Source organism: Jaculus jaculus, chromosome 8, assembly GCF_020740685.1.
Source record: "Jaculus jaculus isolate mJacJac1 chromosome 8, mJacJac1.mat.Y.cur, whole genome shotgun sequence".
NCBI lineage: Eukaryota > Metazoa > Chordata > Mammalia > Rodentia > Dipodidae > Jaculus > Jaculus jaculus.
Window position 1 is genome coordinate 116615561 of NC_059109.1, and position 22896 is coordinate 116638456.

At 42.5% G+C, this 22896-nt stretch overlaps 1 protein-coding gene across 2 annotated transcripts in view; it reads right to left on the bottom strand.

Moving 5' to 3' along the window:
- Positions 1–22896, bottom strand: part of LOC101598719 (protein NDRG3) — a 117840-nt gene that overhangs the window by 41593 nt on the left and 53351 nt on the right. The window lies entirely within an intron of this gene.

Sequence of the window (22896 nt, forward strand, 5' to 3'; positions counted from 1 at the left end):
GACTCACTAAGATAAAGGGCGTGCATACTTTATAATCCTTTTACATAGAGAACAAACAAATTCATATAAGAAGTCATATAAAATTCTCAAATTGCTCTTAGGAGTCCAGGGAATCAGGAATTTGTTGAGAATAAAATTGTATTTGGCTATGGGATGATAAGCAATTACAAAAGCCAGGTAAGTCTTAGGGAAAGAAAGGTTAAGGAAACAAGGGAGGAAGTTGTTCCTGGATAGGAATTTGGAGGCTTCCAAGCTTCTGAACACAGGTTCAGCTCTGCATAATTTCCATAATCACAATGTATGTGTATACCTAGGATCTTGATCTGTTCTCAGCAGTGCCCTTCAACATCACCTGCCCCTTACAGAAATGGCTCCTGGCTGCCATGTTTGTAGAACACAACCTTTTGGCTGTGGCTTTTGGGAGGCAGGAAGGCGGTGGCCATGAGATGAGAAGGAATCCTCCTTAGGAATTTGGTTTGGGGACTGAGAGACTCTATCCTTGGCTTGGCACTTCTCTCTGTCTCTCACTTTTTTGGTTTTCCGGGCTGACCTGGAATTCACTATGTAGTCTCAGGGTGGCCTTGAACTCTTGGCGAGCCTCCTACCTCTGCTTCCCAAGGGCTGGAATTAAAGGTGTGCACCACCACGCCCGGCTTTAGTGCTTCTCTTGAAAGAGAAGTAACCCTGGAAGCTTTTATCAGGCTTGTGCACTAGTCTAACTCCCAGTTCTAGCTGCATATGCTCTTAAGCTCTGAGACATCTTAGACTGCCTCTAGTTTGAGCTGTACTGAGTAGTTTGTTCCATACAAGATCCTAACCAAGGCAACAGGTAAACTTAAGAGCTCAGAGAACTGGAGAAAGCCAGAAAAGGATGCAATATGTGCTGCTGGGAATACCAGCAACACCAACACGGATGGCATGGGAAATAAGGACTCTGGGATTTATTCCAGTCCTTTCCAATTTTTTTTGTTCATTTTTATTTATTTATTTGAAAGTGAGACAGAGAGAGAAAGTGGCAGATAGGAAGAGAGAGAATGGGCTCACCAGGGCTTCCAGCCACTGCAAATAAACTCCAGATGTGTGTGCCCCCTTGTGCATCTGGCTAACATGGGTCCTGGGGAATTGAGTCTCGAACCGGGATCCTTAGGCTTCACAGGCAAGCGCTTAACTACTAAGCCATCTCTCCAGCCCCCTTTCCAATTTTTATATTGAATTTTTTAATACTTTATTTATGTGAGAGAAGGGGGGTGGGCAAAGAGAATGGGCATGACAGGGCATTTAGGCACTGCAAACAAACTCCAGACACATGTACCACATTGGACATCTGGCTTATATGGGGGGAATTGAACCTGGATCCTTAGGCTTCACAGGCAAGCACCTTAACCACTAAGCCATCTCTCCAGCTCAACTTCTACATTTAAAAAAAAATTCTATTTATTTTAGGGAAAGTGAGCAAGAGAGCAAGCGCAAGAGCACACCAGGGATTCCAGCCACTGCAAACGAATTCTAGATGTATGTACCACCTTGTGCCTCTGACTTATGTGAGTGCTGGGGAAATGAACCTTGCTCCTTAGGCTTCACAGGCAAGGGTCTTAATCACTAAGCCATCTCTACTTTTTTTTTTTTTAATTTTTGTTTCCTGAGGTAGGGTCTCACTCTAGAACAGGCTGACCTGGAATAATTCACTATGTGGTCTCAGAGTGACCTTGAAATAACAGTGATACTCTTACCTCTGTTTCCCAAGTACTGGGATTAAAGGCATGTGCCACTATGCCCAGCCAGCCCCTACATTTGAAATACATATATTTTATTTATTTACTTGACATAGAGAGAAAGAGGGAGGAAGGTGGCAGACAGAGAAAGCGAATGGACATGCCAGGGCCTGTAGCCATTTCAAAAAAACTCCAGATACATGTGCCAGATTGTGCATCTAGCTTTGTGGGAAGTGGGGAATTGAACCAGGGTCTGTGGGCTTCTCAGGCAAGTGCCACAATTGTTAAAGCCAACTCTACAGCACTACAGTTTTTAAAAATAAAAATGGTTAGCCGGGCATGGTGGCACACACCTTTAATCCCAGCACTCAGGAGGCAGAGGTAGGTGGATTACCGTAAATTCGAGGCCACCCTGACATTACATAGTGAATTCCAGTTTATCCTTGGCTAGAGCAAGACCCTACCCCAGGAAAACCAAAAATAAATAAAAATTGTCATGCCTAGCTTCATGAATTTCTGTGATAAAGTCTGTATCAATGCCAGAAAGTCTTACCTTAGATGAGATTAATTCGGCCAAAAAGAATTCCAATAGCCAGGTGTGGTGGCACACACCTTTAATCCCAGCACTCAGGAGGCAGAGGTGGATCATCATGAGTTCATGAGTTCAAGGCCACCCTGAGGCTACATAGTGAATTCCAGGTCAGCCTGAGCTAGAGCAAGATCTTATCTCAAAAAAAAAGAACCCCAACAAATGCAAAGAGCTTCCAAAATAATTTTCTATTTACTAACAAACTTCATCAAAGCTATGCTTTCTCTGATGTGGAAAAGAAAATTTCTGCCTAACAGGGTAACAGGATATCAGTGTATCTCAAGTCCTCAGCTCCAGGCTGGAGCAGAGACTACTTATCCATGCCTCAATATTCATGATTCAGTTATTCCTGGTTACCCATTTCACCTATGAAAGCCCACAGTAGGGCTAAACCAGGGAAGGAAGAAATGAAGACGAGAATCAGGTACTGTGAATCGGCCATGAAATAAAGCATAGAGTATGGATGAGGGAAATATAAAGAAATACATCCTTGTTATTGCAATGGCATTTTTTTCCTTTGGTTTTTGGAAGTAGAGTCTCACTATAGCTCAGGCTGACCTGGAACTCACTATGTAGTCTCAGGGTGGCCTTGAACTCACAGCAATCCTCCTACCTCTGCATCCTGAGTGCTGGGATTAAAGGCATGTGCCACCACATCTGGCTTACAATGGCATTTTTGTTATAGCAATGACAGATTTACTGCAGGACAGTATACCAACGGGATATTAATTCATTAAAAATCTATTTTTGAGCTGGGTGTAGTGGCACATGCCTTTAATCCCAGCATTGGGAGGTAGAGGTAGAAGGATCACCATGAGTTCAAGGCCACCCATAGACTACATAGGGAATTCCAAGTCAGCCTGGGCTAGAGTGAAACCCTACCTTGAAAAATGCAAAACAAAACAAAACAAAATCTATTTATTGAACCCTTAATGTATGTCACACTCTGGTCTGAGCTCTGATTCTGGTTCTAGATTGGTAGTCAAATGAATGCGAAATCCACAACAGCAGCATGTAATAAATGGTATGAAAAAGACGACACTGTGCTGTGACAGAAAACCAAGAAAGACATTAAGTTCACTAAGTGATCAGGAAAGTTCAAATTGAATTTCATGAAGTGCTACTGACTAGTGTAGAGAAATAGAACTCATAGGCTGGAGAGATGGCTTAGCAGTTAAAAATACTTGCTTTAAAGCCTGATGACACAGGTTTGATTCCCCAGTACCCATGTCAAGCCAGATGCCCAAAGTGGCACATGCATCTGGAGCTCATTTGCAGCAGTTGGAGGATCTGGTGTGCCTATTCTCTCTGTCTGTCTGTCTCTCCTCTCTCTCTCTCTGCTTGCAAATAAATAGTTTGGTGTTTTTTTTTGTTTTTTTTTTTTGTCAAAAAGTAATTCTCAGGCTGAAGGGATAGCTTAGTGGTTAAGGCATTTGCCTGCAAAGCCAAAGGATTCAGGTTCAATTCTCCAGCACCCACGTTAGCCAGATGCACAAGGGGGCACATGCGTCTGGAGTTGTTCTGCAGTGGCTGGAGGCCCTGGCATGCCCATCCGCTCTCTCTCTCAATCTCCCTCTTTCTCTGTCAAATAATAATAATAATAATAAAAGTTAAAGTAATTCTCTCTGGATGTGGTGGGGCATGCTTTTAATCCAAGCATCTGGCACTCAGGAGGCAGAAGTAGGAGGACTGACGTGAATTCAAGGCCAGCCTGAGAATACACAGTGAATTCCATGCCATCTTGGGCTCGAGAGAGATCCTACCTTGAAAAATCAAAAAATAATTTTCAAACATGGTTATGCACACAATATGCTACAGATAGAGGTAACCATTATGTTTATATAAAAGATTGGAGGAGGCGGGAGTGGTGGCCCATGCCTTTAATCCCAGCACTTGGGAGGAAGAGAGGTAGGAGGACTGCTGTGAGTTTGAGGCCATCCTGAGACTCTACAGTGAATTCCAGGTCAGCCTGGGCTAGAGAAAAATCCTCCCTCAAAAAACCATTAAAAAAAAGAAAAAAACAGATTGGAAAATATGGGCTGGAGAGATGGCTTAGTGGTTAAGGTGTTTGCCTGTGAAGCCTAAGGACTCATGTATGACTCTCCAGGTCCCACATAAGCCAGATGCAGTGATGCAAGCATGTGAAGTCGCACATGCTGACAAGGGGGCACATGCATCTGAAGTTCTACTGCCGTGGCTAGAGGCCCTGCTGTGCCAATTCTCATTCTCTCTCTCTAGCATTGAACAAAAAGGCAGTCCATTGGGCTTGCCTCAAAAAAATTGGAGGGGCTGTAGAGATTGCTTAGCGGTTAAGGTATTTGCCTGCAAAGCCAAAGGATCCCGGTTTGATTCTCCAGAACCCATGTAAGCCAGATACGCAGGAGGTGCATGCATCTGGAATTCGTTTGCAGTGGCTGGAGGACCTGGCATGCCCATTCTCTCTTTCTCTCTCTCCCTCAAAGAAATAAATAAAATTTTTTAATTAAAAAATTTGGAAAATAGGCCACAATTGCATTAATAGAGGGAAACTGATAAATGAATTATGATTTTTTTTTTGTTGTTGTTGTTGTTTTTTTTGTTTTTCAAGGTAGGGTCTCACTCTGGCTCAGGCTGACCTGAAATTCACTCTGTAGTCTCAGGGTGGGCTCGAACTCTCAGCGATCCTCCTACCTCTGCCTCCCGAGTGCTGGGATTAAAGGCATGCGCCACCACGCCCGGCTTGAATTATGATTTATTTACACAGTAAAATAAAATGAGTAAGCCAGGGGGCTGGAGAGATGGCTTTGTGGTTAAGGCACTTGCCTGCAAAAGCCTAACAACCAGGTTTGATTTCCCAGTACCCACCTAAATCCAGATGCACGAAGTGGCACATGCATCTGGAGTTCATTTGCAACAGTTAGAGGCTCTGGTGTGCCCATTCTCTGTCTCTCTTCTCTCTCTGCTTGCAAATAAATAAATAAAGCTTTAAAAAGGACAAAAAATTAAGTAAACCATCAGTATAAACGTTAACACCAAAAAATTCTTGAAAGTAAAATGCTTGGAAAAAGCAAGATGCAGACAAAGATATTTCACAAAACCTCATAAACTGGGCTGGGCATGGTGGAACATGCTTTTAATCTCAGCATTCTCGAGGCAGAGGTAGGAGAATCATTCTGAATTTGAGGCCACCCTAAAACTACTTCGTTAATTTCAAGTCAGCTTGGGATAGACAGAATAAAACTGTACCTCAAAAAAAAAAAATTAACAACAACAACAACAAAAACAAATCATAGACTGGACTGGACAGATGGTGTAGCAGTTAAGGCATTTGCCTGAGAAGCCTAAGAACCCAGGTTTGATTCCCCAGGACCCATGCAAGCTAGATGCACAAGGTGGCATATGCATCTAGAGTTCGTTTACAGCAGCTGAATGCCATGGTGTGCCAATCTCTCTCTACCTGCCTCTCTCTCTCTCTCTCTCTCTCTAATAAATAGAATCTTTAATAAATCATTAACTGTTTAGATACACATTTAATGTGTGAAATACCAGAGAAAGAATATATACTAACTTTAGTGCTTTGTTTACTATTGAAAGGGAGCAGATTCTGAAAGAGAACCCAAGGAGGCTTCAGTATTTATGTTGTTATTGAGACAAATAAAGGTGGAGAATAAGAATAAAGAGAGGTAGAGGGAGAGATCTATCTTTGTCATTTGTACCAACACTATATAACTCAAGAAAGGTCCTTGAAATTCTACTGGCTAGAACCTTCCTTCTGTCTTACCCAAGCTTTTTTTTATATTTTTAGGTAGGGTCTTGCTCTAGCTCAGGCTGACCTGGAATTAACTATTTAGTCTCAGGGTGGGCTTGAACTCATGGCAATTCTCTTACCTCTGCCTCCTGAGTGCTGGGATTAAAGCCATGCACCTCCATACTCCTGATGAGCTACTGATGCCCAAGGAAATGCCAGATTATAATGTGGCCTTAAGCACAGGAGTTGTCTTATAGCCCAGGTAGTTTCAGCAATGTGTGTGTGCGTTGTGTGTGTGTGGGGGGGAGGGCGGGGGGGAAGATAGTAAGTTTACAAGGGAAGTATAGAACAGTGATGAAAATGGATATAACAGGAATGGGGAGATGGTTCAGTGGTTAAGGCACTTGCCTAAAAAGCCTAAGGATCTGAGTTCAATTTCCCAGTACCCATGTAAAGCCAGATGCCCAAGGTAGTACATGCATCTATAATTCATTTGCAGTGGTTAGAGGCCCTGGTGTGCCCATTTGCTCTTCTCTCTCATACTCTCTCTCAAATAAACAAATAAGAATGAAATATTATATAACACAGACATAACAAATGGAATAAAAGAAAATACTTTAAAAGTGGATAATCACAATGTGTAAGAAACTCAGAGTCAAATAGGTTCCTTTTAATCTTTTAATATCTTAGCCCCTAATATACCTTTAAGTCTTGTCACAGCCAAACATACTGGCTTTATCTGTTTCCTTACTTCAGTCTATCATCATGCGTTGTCAATGTTTACAAATCTATTTTCCTTTTCAAAGAATATGAATATAGTTGGGCGTGGTGGCGCACGCCTTTAATCCCAGCACTCAAGAGACAGAGGTAGGAGGATCACCATGAGTTCAAGGCCACCCTGACACTACACAGTGAAGTCCAGGTCAGCCTGGACCAGAGTGAGACCCTACCTTGAAAAACAAACAAATAAAAAAAAAAAAAGAATATGAATATGAATAGCCTGAGAATAATACAAAGCAAAGAGAAAGAAGGCACTCACCTCCACAGGGATTTGTGTATTCATCCCTAGTAAACCAGCTAGAACAAGGCTCCTTGAGGGCTTGAAGAAATGCAGAGACCCTGGCAATGGAGCTGATTCAATGGTCAGACCACTGCAGGGGGGGAGCTACTGGCTCCTACCCTAGCATTCTAGAGTGTGACACCACAATGGCACTCAATGCTCAATTCATGACCCAAGGTGGCATCTCACAGGCTCGAGTGACCATTTCCAAGGTTGTGAGCTTTGTGGACATGATTCCTTTACATTTTGGGCTTATGAAACTGTGGTGGTTCGATTCAGGTGACCTCCATAAACTTAAGTGTTGTGAATGCTAGGTTCTCAACTGATGGTGATTTGGTAATTAACACCTCCTGGAGGCAGTGTATTGTTGGGGGCGGGCTTATGGTTGTTATAGCTGATTTCCTCTTGCCAGTGTTTGGCATGCTCTCCTGTTGCTGTTGTCCATCTGATGTTGGCCAGGAGGTGATATTTACCCTCTGCTCATGCCATTATTTTCCCTGCCAAGACAGAGTCTCACAAATTTGTAAGCCAAAATAATCCTTTTTACCTACAAGGTGCTCCTGGTTGGGTGTTTTCTGCCAGTACTGCGGACCTGACAGCAACAGTAAAGTTGGTACCAGAGGAACAGGATTGTCAATGCTACATACCTAAGTGTGTGGCTTTTGGCCTTTTGGAGCTGATTGTTGAGGAAGGAATGTGGAAGAATCTGAAATCTTGGCCTATGAGACGCCTTGCAGTGCTTTAAGTACAGCATAATGGACTATTCTCATTGGGGCTGAAAGACCTGAATGCAGTAAGAACTATGGACTGTGAGGTTTGGCTTATGATGTTGAGAAAGAGCTTTGCTTGGACTGGGCTAGCAGCATTTTGTGTGAGAAACTTGCTGTTATGCCTGTGTCCTGAGAACTTGTGCAGGGCTGCATTGCATAGAAATGGACTGGTGTGAGCAGAGGGATATGGCACAGAAAGAAATGAAATCTTTGCGCCAAAACTACTGCCCATTCAAGTGCAACTGTATAACAGATTACAACCATTGATATTGGTCAGATGACCTGTGTTGGGACAACTAGAAGAATACAGACTCTTTAGAAGTGGTCTAGATGCTGAAGGAATATCCTGTTCTTCAAAGTCAGCTTTATTCCCCCCTGGATTAACAAGTTGGTAGCCCACCTGCTATTATGGAGTATAAAAAATTCAGGAAAGAGAGTGTTATTGAATTTGCAACATAGTTTTGTATTTTGGAAATGGTCATGGGCAGTATGAAGCAGGTTTGTTGGATTACCTGTGTGGAGACCCGATGGAGCCATGAGGATGAACTGTGGGTTGCAGCAGGGACCCAATGGAGATGCCAGGACTATGGGATGGCTACCAAGGAGAGCTGCTGACACTGAAGTTTTCTGGAACTGTGAGTAGCCTAGCTGGAGGGGCAGAACTGGAACTCTGGAGACTTGCCATTGATTAGAATTATCGGACTTGGAGATCTGTCACTGACTAGAGTTGTTGGACTTGGAGCCACAGAATTAGAAGTTTGCCATGTTTAAATCTTGTATTGGTTGAATATTTCTTTGTTATGCCCAATGCCATCTTTTTCAGTGTAAATGTATATTCTGTGCCATTATGGGGGGTTGGTATTATGGGTTAGTTAAAAGAACTTGGACTATGGAGATGTTTGAACAGCATTGGGATTGATAAAAACCATGGGGACTTTTAAAGTTGGATGAATGCTGTGGTGGTTTGATTCAGGTGTCTCCCATAAACTTAAGTGTTATGAATGCTAGGTTCCCAGCTGATGGAGATTTGGGAATTAACGCCTCTTGGAGCAGTGTATTGTTGGGGTCAGCTTATGGGTATTATAGCCAGCTTCCTCTTGCTAGTGTTTGGCATACTCTCCTGATGCTATTGTCCACCTTATGTTGCCCAGGGGGTGATGTCCACTCTCTGTTCATGCCACTGTTTTCCCCTGCCATCATGGAGCATGAGTCTATAAGCCAAATAAATCCTTCCACCCCCACCCCAAAAAAGCTGCTCTTGGTCAGGTGATTTCTGCCAGCAATGCAAACCTGACTGTAAAAAATGTTGCATTTTACAGCATGTATGGTTATCAGTTTATGGGGGGCAGGGGCGGAATGTGGCAATTTGATTCAGATGACCCCCATAAGTTTAGGTATTCTGAATGCCAGGTCCCCAGCTGATAGCAATTTGGGAATTATCACCTCCTGGAGGCAGTACATTGTTGGGGGCAGGCTTATGAGTGTTGTAGCCAGTTTCCTCGTGTCAATGTTTGGCACACTCTTCTGTTACTGCTGTCCATCTCATGTCTCATGCCATCATTTTCCCCTGCCATCATGGAGTGCCTCAAGTTTGTAAGACAAAATAAACCCTTCTTTCCCACAAGCTGCTCTTGGTTGGGTGTATTCTGCCAGCAATACGAACCTGACTGTAACAGAAACCATCTAATCTCATGCAGGTCCCTGACATCCTTCTCTCCAGGACTGCCTCTCCCTCAATGAAAGATGCTGCCTTAGTCAGAGACCCTTCTAAGTGTTTAAGTTAGGATAGGACCATAATCTGGTGACAACCAACTCCTACCTCTCTCCCTTTAGCTAAGTGTGCTCTTACAGTCTCACTTGTCATTTCTCTCAAATCTCAGCTCATCACTTCATATCTGTCACGATTTCTTCCCCTTCCTGGACCATCTGAAATAATTTAGGTACATTTGAGATAACATATTCTAGGATGTGTTAACTTTTTGTTAGCATGAAATTTTATTCTGTTTCCAATAATTACACTACAGTATGAACCTTTTATTATCATATAGGAATTTTACTTGTATTTTTGTGTGTGGATTGGTGGTACTGAGTATGGAAATCAGGGCCTCGCCATACTGAGCAGGTACTCCACCACTGAGCCACACCCCCAACCCAACAAATAGGAAGTTTTTTTTCCCTGTCTGACCCTGTCCCTCCTCCCACACTTCCTACTTTCCCTCCTTCATCCCAACTCACCACCCCCAGGAAGTTTTGATGTATCTCATGTTTAATATCACAGTAAAATAATCTGCCAATTATGCAACCTCTGACCTAATAGTAGATCACATTTTCCTGCTGAAAGTTTTGTGACACATTTTCTGACTGGCCTTAACTCTCACACTCTCTAACTTTTCACACCTTTCAGCCTAATTCAAGCAACACTTTCACTTTTACTTTCAACCACCCACCACTCAGTCTTCTTACAAGTTACACTTTTTATCTGAACATTTCTTTTGCAATATGTTAGCCTAAAAATTGTGTCTTTTCATCCTTCAAAGCCAGCTCTACTATCTTTTCTACCAAGTCTTAGCTGACAGTAAGGAGATAAAAAGCAATTGACTTTGTGTGTGTGTGTGTGTGTATGTGTATGTGTGTGTGTCCAGGCACACACATGGGCCATGGAACACATGTGGAAGTCAAAGAAAAACCTTTAAGAATCTTTGGTCTTCTATTATCAGTCTATCTTCCATGAGCTTCAGATTTTCCTAGCTCTGTGTCCCATTGCTGTCACATGTGCCACTTTGCATCCATTTTCACATGGGTGTTAGGGAATCAAACTTGGGGTAACAGGCTTTGCAAGCAAGTGACTTACCCCACCAAACCATCTCCCTAGCTCCACAAATGACTATTTGATACCACAAAACACCTCAGAGTTGAATGTTACGGGAAAGATCTTTTAGCTGTGACACGCAGCTGGTGAGTGTTGGAAAGTTGATAGGTATCATGCAGGGGATGTGATATGGCTTAATGGAGGAATAAGCCCTCTATTTACTGTGGAAAAGGGTAGTGATAAAAAGGACCTCCACCTTGTCTCTAAGGGTTTTCCCCTCACAGAGGTAGTAAAGTTATCTATATCCTTGGAGCTTAATAAAATTACACCCTCCTCCCCCAACACACACCAAAAGAACAAAAGCAAAACAAAAGTGGGGAAGGGCCTCAAGGAATTGTTAAGAAGGGGCATCAATGAGAAGACAAAAACAAAAAAATCACAAAGAAGTAGGGGGAGGTCAGCAATAATTCCCGTACTCCTGGGTGGGGGCATATAAAGGAGGCCATAGACAGGAGCATAAAGTGGACTAAGGCTCATGAATGCAAACTACTACAGGCACCTGGACTGTAGCTGTCCTCAAACACCATTTCTTTTTTAATTTTGTTTTTGTTTTTCGAGGTAAGGTCTTGCTTTAGCCCAGGCTGACCTGGAATTCACTATGTAGTCCCAGGGTGGCCTCAAACTTACCATGATCCTCCTACCTCTGCCTCCTGAGTGCTGGGACGAAAGGCATGCACCACCATGCCTGGCTCTTTTTAAAATTTTTAATATTTTATTTATTTGACAGAGAGGGAGAAAGAGGCAAAGAGAGAATGGGTATGCCAGGGACTCCATCCACTGCAACAAAATCTGATGCATGCACCACCCTGTGCAGGTGTCTCACATGGGTAAGGGGGAATCAAACCTGGGCCCTTGGGTGAACCCGAGTCCTTAGGCTTCGCAAGCAAGTGCCTTAACCACTAAGCCATTTCTCCAGTCCCTCAAATGCCATTTCCTTGTTGGTGGAATAATCAGGACATTTATTTCACTTGATTCCTACTTGATAACAAGCCATTTACCAAATGATCTGCAAGGTTTCAAGCTATTTAGACAGTTCTGAAGAAGCAGTCACATGCCCTGATTTGTGCTGCAGTCCTCACATGGGACTACAAAAGAGTCCACTAGCTGGGGGTAGTGGCGCACGCCTTTAATCCCAGCACTTGGGAGGCAGAGGTAGGAGGATCGCAGTGAGTTCAAGGCCACCCTGAGACTACATAGTTAATTCCAGGTCAGCCTGGACCAGAGTGAGACCTTACCTTGAAAAACAAAAAAACAAAGACAAAAAACAAAAAAGTCCTGCAACGAAACAGGCAACATGAATTGACTCAGCCCTTGGCAGGCCTGGATTATCTTGGAACACTCATTATCAACTTTTTATTTGAATGACATTTCCTGTCAGACAACAGCTTTTAACTCTTCAGTAAGAATTTTTGAGCAGCCCCTGGGTGAAATTGGAGGGCAATTTGAAAAGCTACGCCAAGAGTCTTAAATATAATTATTTCAAGGATTTTTCTAAGGAAATAATAGAAAGGGTAGATAAAATGAACTGAACATATTATAAGAAACCTGACTTCCAAAAATAATAGCATAAGTTAAATCAAGGTACAGTATGGCAATATGGTACAATGACAGGCAGACATGACTTTTTCTATCTTTCTTCCTTTTGTTTGTATGTGTATGTGTGTGGTACACATGTGTGGGGACATGAGTGTTCAAGGGTACACATGTGTATGCAGAGGACGGAGGTTGATGTAATGTTCTTCTCAATTGCTCTCTACCTTATTCTTTGAGACAGGTTCTCTCACTGTACCTAGAACTCACCAATATGGCTAGACTAGATGGCATTAAGTCTCAAGGACTACCTGTTTCCACCTTCTTAGTGCTGGAACTACCAAACCCAGCATTTTATGTGGATGGGAATCCAAACTCAGATTATCATGTTTATGTAACAAGCACTTTACCCAATGAGCCATCTCCTCAACCCACCTGTCTTTTTATCTTTATTTTAATTTTTAAACATTAAAGATTAAATCTAAGTCTTTACACATGCTATCACTGACCTCAGCCTCCAGTCCCTAGAAATTATTTTCATGTTTTTTTTTTTCTCTCAAAGGTAGGGCCTTACTCTATTTTAAAATGACATGAAAAAGTTCTCTCTCGCCCTTCATTCTTCCCACTTGGCTGCTGGAGCTCTTGCCTCCTTCCAGAGTGGACTGAAGGCCAGCACCAACTGAATACCCACATGGATCAAAACCCAGTGGCTCCTCAGGAAGCCCCCAGGCCTTCTGGTGCCATATGCAGTGCCAGATTGGGGCTTCTGAGGCATCTGGCCATGTGGACTGAGCAGCTACCAGGTCCTTGATTTTCGGGCTTGGAACTGCTCCTGGACTACCAGATCCTTCTCTTTTCAGATGGCAGTGACCTTGGGGTGACTCAGAAGGCATCATGGTGCTGGGAAGAAGTAAAAGGAGTGCTCAGCACTGCAATATCTCTTATCACACCTTCCAAGGCTCAGGGTCCATTGCAGAAGAGGAGGCACAAAAAATTGAATAGATAGATGGTAAGACCCTATTGCTGAAGACTTCACATACTTGGGCTGCAAGGTCACTGAGAAATCCTGCTGGAACTGAGCTGAAAACCTCCTCCATGTAGACCAGCTTACAGAAAGCTGGAAAAAGACACAATGAATGCAACTCAATGGGAGAGAGAGAAATCACCAGTAAAGATACTCCACAATGGACACTGAATGCCTTATATTTGGCCAATCAGACCAATGAACCAATGGGTGCAATAGTGGCACATCTGTTATAGGGAAAAACAACTGTCCTCTAATTGGACTAGAGGCCCACTCCATGGGAGGGAATACATCCCTGACACTGAAAACCTACAATAGGGGTAGTCATGAGCTCTAGGGGTGTAACGACTGCTGCTGTCTGACTAAATGTATATATTATGCTCATCAAACTCCAGTAAGCACTTCTCTTAACGTTCAAACCCATATATAATGCTACTCTCACTTTTGGTTAGAGAACTTTCTCTTTTCAGATGTCAGTGACCTTGGGATGACTCAGAGCGCATCATGGTGCTGGTAAGAAGTGACAGAGGAGTGCTCAGCACTGCAGTATCTCTATCACACCTTCCATGGCTCAGGGTCCATTGTGGAAGAGGTGGTAGAAAAGAATGTAAGAGCCGAAGGAAGGGTAGAACTCCTTACAACATGCTCCTCCAGACACAAAATGGTCTGGATATCCATGACCTCACAGTGCCTGACACTACCTACGCAAGACCATCATAAGAGGAGGAAAAGATCATGACATCAAAATAAAAGAGACTGATTGAAAGGGGGAGGGGATATGATAGAGAATAGAGTTTCAAAGGGGAAAGGGGGGGTGAATTAACATGGGATATTGTTTACAATCATGAAAGTTAATTATAAAAATAAAGTAAAATAAAATAATAGACTAGAAAAAAGTTCTCTCCCTCTTTCTCTGTCAAATAAATAAAATAATAAAATATTTTTAAAAAATTTTAAAGGGCTAGAGGGATGGCTTAGAAGTTAAGGTGTTTGCCTGAAAAGACAAAGGACCCACGTCAGCCAGATGCACAAGGGGGCGCATGCATCTGGAGTCTGTTTTCAGTGGCTGGAGGGCCTAGCGCACCCATTGTCTCTCTCCCCTTTTTCTGTCAAATAAATAAATATTTTTTTAAGGACATGAAAAAGGAAAGAGGAACTAGAGAGTTGTCTTAGAGATTAAGGTGCATGCCTGCAAACCCAGGTTCGATTCTCCAAGTCCAATGTCAGCCAGATGCACACAGCAGCACATGCGTCTGGAGTTCATTTGTAGTGGCTAGAGGACCTCCTTCCCTTTTTCTCTCTTAAACAAATAAATAAAAATAATAAACCTGGGGCTGGAGGGATGGCTTAGCAGTTAAGGCATTTGCCTGCAAAGCCAAAGGACCCAGGTTTGATTACCCAGGACCTACGTTAGCCAGATGCATAAGGTGGCCCATGTGTCTGGAGTGCACTTGCAGTGGCTACAGGCCCCAGTATGTCCATTCTCTCTCTCTCTCTTTCTCTCTGTCAAATAAATAAATAAATAAATATTTAAAAAAATAATAATAAGTCTGGCTGGGGAGCATTGGTGCCCGCCTGTAATCCCAGCACTCGGGAGGCAGAGGTAGGATTGTTGTGAGTTTGAGGCCATTCTGAGACTACATAGTGAATTCCAGGTCAGCACAAGCTAGAGCAAGACCCTACCCGGAAAAAAACCAAAACAATAATAATAATAATTTTTTTAATCTTAAAAAAAAAACTAAAAGAGAATACAAAAGCGTAAAATGTTAGCTAGTCACGGCGGCACACACCTTTAATCCCAACACTTGGGAGGCAGAGGTAGGAGGATTGCTGTGAGTTCAAGGCCATCCTGAAACTACATAGTGAATTCCAGGTCAGCCTGGGCCAGAGCGAGACCCTACCTCAAAAAAACAAAAGAAATGGGGGTGAGGGAGGGTATCACAATGGAATAATTTTTATAATCATGGAAGTTGTTAATAAAAAAATTTTTGAGGGCTGGAGAGATGGCTTAGTGGTTAAGCACTTGCCTGTGAAGCCTAAAGATCCCGATTCGAGGCTCGATTCTCCAGGACTCACATTAGCCAGATGCACAAGGGGGTGCATGCATCTGGAGTTCGTTTGCAGTGGCCGGAGGCCCTGGCGTGCCCATTCTGTCTCTCTCTCTATCTGCCTCTTTCTCTCTCTCTCTCTGTCGTTTTCAAATAAATAAAAATAAAAATTTAAAAAATTTTTGAAAAGAATAAAAACAAACAAAAGAAAAAAGTGTACAATATGACAGACACATAAATAATGCAGTTGTATGCAAGTCAATATGCCTGTATCAACACTAAACATTAAAATGGTTCACCTTAGGTTATATGAGTCTGAAGTCTCTAGATACTTCATAATTCTCTATGCTATTGAATCTTCTGCTATAAGCATACTTTCTCATAACCAGAATATAAAAATAAATACAAAGAAGAAATGTGATATACAGTTATCTCTAGGAAGGAGGGTTATAGGATACTTTATATGCTTTCTTGCATTTTTCTTTTTTAATTATTATAATATATTTTTTTGGGGGGGTTAGAGAGAGAGAGAGAGAAAGAGGGAGAGGGAGAGGGAGAGACACAAAGAAAGAGAGAGAGAGAGAATGGGCTGGCTAGGGCCTCTAGCCACTGCAAACAAATTCCAGACGCTTGCACCACTATGTGCACCTGGCTTACATGGGACCTGGAGAGTTGAACCTGAATCCTTAGGCTCTGCAGGCATGTGTCTTAACCGCTAAGCCATCTCTCCAGCCCTGCATTTTTTCTTTGTTTGAGTGTGTAGTCTGTGTAGATGTATACATATATGTGTATACAGATGCACATGCGTAGTGTACGTATGTATGGAGACCAGGGAGGACATCTCTATCACTCTTCTGCCTTATTTCTTGGTCACTAACATTAGCGCTCACCGTTTTATGGTTAGACAAGCTGACCAAAGAGCCCCAGTGATCCTCCTGTCTCTACCATCCTCCACCCCAAACACAGTGCTAGGCCAAAGGTGTGCATGGCCACTCCTGGCTTTTTATTTGTGTACTGAGGACTGAACTCAGGTCTTCATGCTTGCACAGCAAGTGCTCTTATCCACTAAGCCATCTCCCCAACCTGCTTTTCTAAATTCTCTAAGCTTGCTTTTGATTTTTATAAAATAAATGTTATTTTTCTTCTAGCATTACATGTTCAGAGAAACTACAGCATCTGTCTCAGCATTAGATCCAAATTTTTAAGCAGTCACACAAGAAAACAAGAACTAAGAAGCACTCAAGTACATAAATGGACAGTAAGAAGCCTGTTATTCTTACTGCTTCAGTATGTATTATATCCTTTCCCTTTTTCATCAATTCTAAGCATGTGATTTCAATCATGTCCTTTCCCTTGCTACTCTTATATCCATATGGTAATTTCCATTTGCTTCAGAGGCACTAAACAGAAATGACACCACTTGGGACAAGAGCCAAGATAAATGATATGCATTTAACCAGTTGCATTACTGGGAAAAAAAAAAAAAACACCTCAAATAGTTTAATTAGTAAAGCAACAAAACACACACAGAGCAAAAACAAAAAAAAAATATGAAAAATGAAAAATTATAGTTTAGACTCTAATTGTGAGCCTAGATGGTAATCCTGAGATAATTTCCGAAGCCTATCATCATGGACTCTACAAGATTTTTTTCTCAGACAAGGCCAAGATCCAAAGGAAGCCCTGGCTAGAGGGCTGCAGTTTAACCCATGACACAGCGGTTCCAGAGGCCACTAAGGGATTGTCTTTCCCTTTAGTTAACCATGCCTGACATTTATTCAGCTTTGTCTCTCCTAACAATGCCCAAGGATACTTGGAAGCCTGAAAAACCATGAACCAGCAGGGCGTGGTGGTGTATGCCTTTAATCCCACCACTCAGGAGGCAGAGGTAGGAGGATCACTGTGAGTTCGAGGCCACCCTGACACTACCATAGTGAGTTCCAGGTCAGCCAGGGCTGGAGTGAGACCCTACCTTGAAAAACCAAAAACAAACAAGAACAAAAAAAATGAACCATTCTAGACTTCTCACATCCCAGTTCCTACTGTGAAGGTCTCCTATCAGCCTGTTCTTACAACTCTGACCTAGTTGTCCCTTGTCTCAGATTATCACATAAACTTATAATGAGGAGGCAGACCAGAATGGAGGGAGAAGACAGTGCGAGTGCTAGAAGAAGGAACAAAGAACGTGCTATAATTTGCTCTTCATTTGTTTTTTTTGTTGTTGTTGTTTCTGGTTGGTGTTTTTTTTTTTAAGGTATAAGGCTTCTTTGTTGTATGTATGTTTAAATTATTTTATATATTTATTTGAGAGAGAGAAGGGAGGCAGGAGAGAGAAGGGGGAAAGGAGAGAGAAAGGGAGAGAATGGGCACATCCAGGACGTCTGGCCACTGCAAATGAACTCCAGATGCATGTGCCCTCTTGTGCATCTGGAGAGTCGAACCAGGATCCTTTGGCTTTGCAGGCAAATGTCTTAACCACTAAGCCATCTCTCTCCAGCCTGTTTCTGTTTTTTGTTTTTTTCTTCAAGGCAGGGTCTCACTCTAGCCCAGGCTGACCTGGAATTCACTATGTCGTCTCAGGGTGGCCTTGAACTCAGCAACACTCCTACATCTCTGCCTCCCACGTGTGGGGATTGAAAGCGTGTGCCACCACTCCTCTTCATTTGTTTTGTTTTGTTCATTTTCTAATACTAGGGATTGTACTCAAGGTTTTGCACATGCTAGGTAAGCACTCTACCACTCAGCTCCATTCCTAGCTGGTTTTTCTTTTTAACCTAGAGAATCTCTACAATCAAAACTAGTGACCCAAGCAGAACATGGTGGTGCACACCTTTAATCCCTGCACTTGGGAGGCAGAGGTAGGAGGATCACCATGAGTTCGAGACCACCCTGAGGCTACATAGTGAATTCCTGGTCAGCCTGGGCTAGAGCGAGACTCTACCTCGAAGGAAAAAAACAAAAACAAAAACAACTAGGACCCACATGTGACAGAACAGACATTTGTCATCATTCTACTTATAATCAGATCTAAATTGCAAGTTACATTTTACAAGGCCAGATATTAATGCTTCTTCACCAAAGTATCACAAATTTTACCAAACTATAATATGTATGCATGTATGTATGTATATACATATTGGTTTTTTTAATTTTTTTTTTTTTTTTTGTTCATTTTTATTTATTTATTTGAGAGTGACAGAGAGAGAGGGAGAGAGAGAGACAGAGAATGGGCGCGCCAGGGCTTCCAGCCTCTGCAAACGAACTCCAGACGCGTGCGCCCCCCTGTGCATCTGGCTAACGTGGGACCTGGGGAACCGAGCCTCGAACCGGGGTCCATAGGCTTCACAGGCAAGCGCTTAACCGCTAAGCCATCTCTCCAGCCCCATATTGGTTTTTTGAGGTAGGGTCTCACTCTGGCCCAGGCTGACCTAGAATTCACTATGTAGTCTCAGTGATCCACCTACCTCTGCCTCTCAAGTGCTGGGATTAGAGGCATGCACCATCACACCCGGCCTACCAAACTATATGTATATATATGATGTATTTTTAAAATTTATTTTTATTTATTTGAGACAAAGAGAGGGGTGGGAGGGAGAGAAAGAGTGAGAATGGGTGCACCAGGACCTCTAGCCACTGCAAATGAACTCCAGACACATGCACCATGTGCATCTAGCTTATGTAGGACCTGGAGATTCGAACCTTGGTCCTTAGGCTTCGTAGGCAAGTGCCTTAACTGCTAAACCATTTCTCCAGCCCCCAAGCTGTATTTTTAAGCTTTATTACTAAATTCAATTTGGGGCTGGGGAGATGACTCAGTGATTTAAAGGCACTTGTTTGTAAAGTGTGCCAGCCCTGGTTCATTTTCTCAGTACCCATGTAAAACCAGACTCAAAAAAGTGGTGCTTGTGTCTGGCATGTGTTTAAAGTAACAGTAGGCCCTAGTGTCCTCCCCCCCCCCACCGCCACTTGTGTGTGAGATATGCAAATAAATAAATAAAGTTAAAATAAACTCAATTTCACTTAAATCTGTAAAAATGGCCGGGCGTGGTACCATATGCCTTTAATCCCAGCACTTGGGAGGCCCAGGTAGGAGGATCACCATGAGTTCAAGGTCACCCTGAGACTACATAGTGGATTATTGTTATTTGTTTATGTTTTTTAAGGTAGGGTCTCACTCTAGCCCAGACTGACCTCAAATGCACTATGTAGTCTCAGGCTGGCCTTGAACTCACAGTGATCCTCCTACCTCGGCCTCCGAGTACTGATATTAAAGGTGTGTGCCACCACACCCAGCTGTAATTATATCTATGTGTGAAAAAGCATCAGGCTGGGAAGATGATGCAGTGGGTAAAAGCACTTGCCATACAAACATGTAGGCTTGAGAAAGCCTGATTCACCCCAGTACCTACATAACGGCAGGGCATGGCCATGAATGCCCCAGTCCTATAGAAAGCAAAGATCAGAGAATCACTAGGGCTCTATGGTCAGCCAGACTCACAGAAACGTGAAGATGAGAAACAGACTAAGATTTTCCTCTGGCCTCCTCATAAGTGCTCACACATAAACGGGGGGGGGGGGGGGGGGGGGAGGGAACTGGGTTCAGTGGTAGAGTGATTGCCTAGCCTGAGGAAAGACTTGGGTTTAATTCTTAGCACTAAAGAGAGTAAATAATACATATATACAAATATAAAATATCAACACTGAAGAAACAGGTGATTTTAATGTGCTTATGTTTTGGTTTTTGGTGGAATAAGTGCTTCCACAGTTTCAGATAAATGCACACATATTATTCTGGACAGTCTTTCCTTTTACAGTCTCCCCATCTCAAATGCTCTCCTTCTAGGTAAATTATATCAAAAGCAATCAACCTGCACTGATTCATCCTCGCATACAAACTACAACTAAAGTAAGATTAATTAACAATGGCTGAACCCAATCTTGACTGCTCCTATTGCTGTTTGTCAAAAGTAATATGACATTTCACTTTTGAGCAAAAGAGCTATCCCTGATAGCAAATGAGCTGGTCTGACTCTGTCATATATATAAAGAATCAAAAAATCACCACCATCTTAGCTCTGGACCTGCCTGTAGAAAGAATGAGCACTAAATTCAGGAAAAATAGGTATTTCTTCCTAAACCACTTGATGAATTTTAAAACTCTCACATGGAAAACAAAGGCAATAAAATCATCTTAGAGAGCTGGAGAGATGGCTTAGTGGTTAAGCGCTTGCCTGTGAAGCCTAAGGACCCCGGTTCGAGGCTAGATTCCCCAGGACCCACGTCAGCCAGATGTACAAGGGGGCGCATGTGTCTGGAGTTTGTTTGCAGTGGCTGGAAGCCCTGGCACGCCCATTCTCTTTCTCCCTCTTTCTCTCTCTGTCTGTTGCTCTCCAATAAATAAATAAAAATTTTAAAAAATCATCTTAGAATATTACCATGTTTTCTAAAACACAGATTAATTTTTTTTCATTTATTTATTTATGATGGGGGGAGTGGGAAGAATGGGTACATCAGGGCCTCTAGCCACTACAAATGAACTCCTGATGCAGGTGCCACATTAAGTATTTGGCTTACACGGATACTGGGAAATCAAATCTGGGTCCTTAGGCTTTGCAAGAAAACACCTTAACCACTGAACCATCTCTCTAGCCTTAAAACATGCATTTTGGAGATTATGTACATTAGGTAGATATTCTATGGTAAGTAGCAAATAATTGTGATATAACTGGTGGACCCATACAATAAGTATTAGTTCTTTTTGTCTTTCTCTTTCTTTTTTGGATTTACTGGGGATTAAATAATGTAAATTCTGCCGGGCGTGGTGGTACATGCCTTTAATCCCAGCACTCGGGAAGCAGAGGTAGGAGGATCACCATGAGTTTGAGGCCACCCTGAGAATACATAGTGAATTCCAGGCCAGCCTGAGCTAGAGTGAGACCCTTCCTCGAAAAACCAAAAAAATAAAAAAATAATAATAATGTTAGTTCTTCCGTTTGATGTTAAATCTTTATTTTTTTCCTTGAAGTAGGGTCTCACTCTAGTCCAGGCTGACCTGGAATTCCCTATGTACTCTCAGGGTAGCCTTGAACTCATAGCAATCCTCCCACCTCTACCTCCCAAGTACTGGGATTAAAGGTGTGTACCACCACACCCAGTAAGGTTAAGTTTTGTAGAAACTTAACAAAGTGCTTATTGAAAATTACTAATTGCCTATGGATATGCAGGACAGCTATATATTAGAAGCAAAGAGTACAAGCACTGTTATTTCCTGCCAGTACCTTTGGAGTCTACTTCATGTTACCCACACATATAACACATGGGATCTATCCCCAAGTAGGAGAGTCATGCTGCATAAGCTTACTTACCTTCCTTCTATTTCTTTTAAAGCTAGTGAATAGATAGACTAGGTAGATAAAGAACTTCTGTTTCCTTTTATTGATTTTCAAATTGTCAACAAAGCTACAAACAAAAGCAGACTAGGAATAAAAGTGTCACTTAGGAAATGCAAACAAGTCAGGATGAATTTTGTGTTTACAAACAAAAAAGACAAGAGAAATTTCTTTTCTTTTCTTTTTGTTTTTTGAAGTAGGGTCTCATTCTAGCCCAGGCTGACCTGGAATTCCCTATGTAGTCTGAGGGTGGCCTCAAACTCACGATGAGCCATCTATCTCTGCCTCCCGAGTGCTGGGATTAAAGGTGTGCACCAGCATGCCCAGCAAAATTTTCATTTTTATCAATAACAATTTGGCTTTTTCTTTTTGGAAAAGATTTTGCTATTGAGATCTAAGCTACCCAATGCCTATATTACCTGTAGCCTGGTGACAATCCTCTAGTTGTCACCTATGACAAGTAAGCCCTCCGATATCATCAGGGAAGGAGATCTTCGTCACAGAGATAGCTCAGCCTGGTAGCCTATGTTCATAAGACAGGAACCTGGCAGGTACTTCTTTAACATGACAGCAAATCATGCCAAATCAACTTGATCCAATGACTAACGTAACAACAGGTACTCTCTGTCTCAAATAAATTCAACTTTAAAAAAAGGGCTGGAGAGATGGCTTAGTGGTTAAGGCACTTGCCTACAAAGCCTAAGGACTCAGGTTCGATTCTCCAGATCCCACATAAGCACATGGTGGCACATGCATCTGGAATTTGTTTACAATAGCTAAAGGCCCTGGCACACCCATTCTCATTCTCTCTCCCTCTCAGACGCACAGTGACATAAGCATGCCATGTTACATATGTGCACAAGGGGGCACACACATTGAGAGTTCGTTTGCAGTAGATTAAGGCCCCGGCACACCTATTCTGACTTTTTTTTTCTCTCTCTCTCTCAAATAAAAAGAAAAATTAGGGACTCATGATTAGCTATGATGAAAGAATTGCTTCTAGCCAGGTCTGATGGCTCACATCTGTAATCCCAGCACTTGAGAGGCTGAGGCAGGAGGACTGCCACAAGTTCAAAGTCAGCCTGGACTATAGAGGCTACAAAGTGAGACCTTGCTTCAAAATAAAAACAAACAACAAAAAAGGTCCACTTCTTAATAGGAGAAAAGATCATGACACC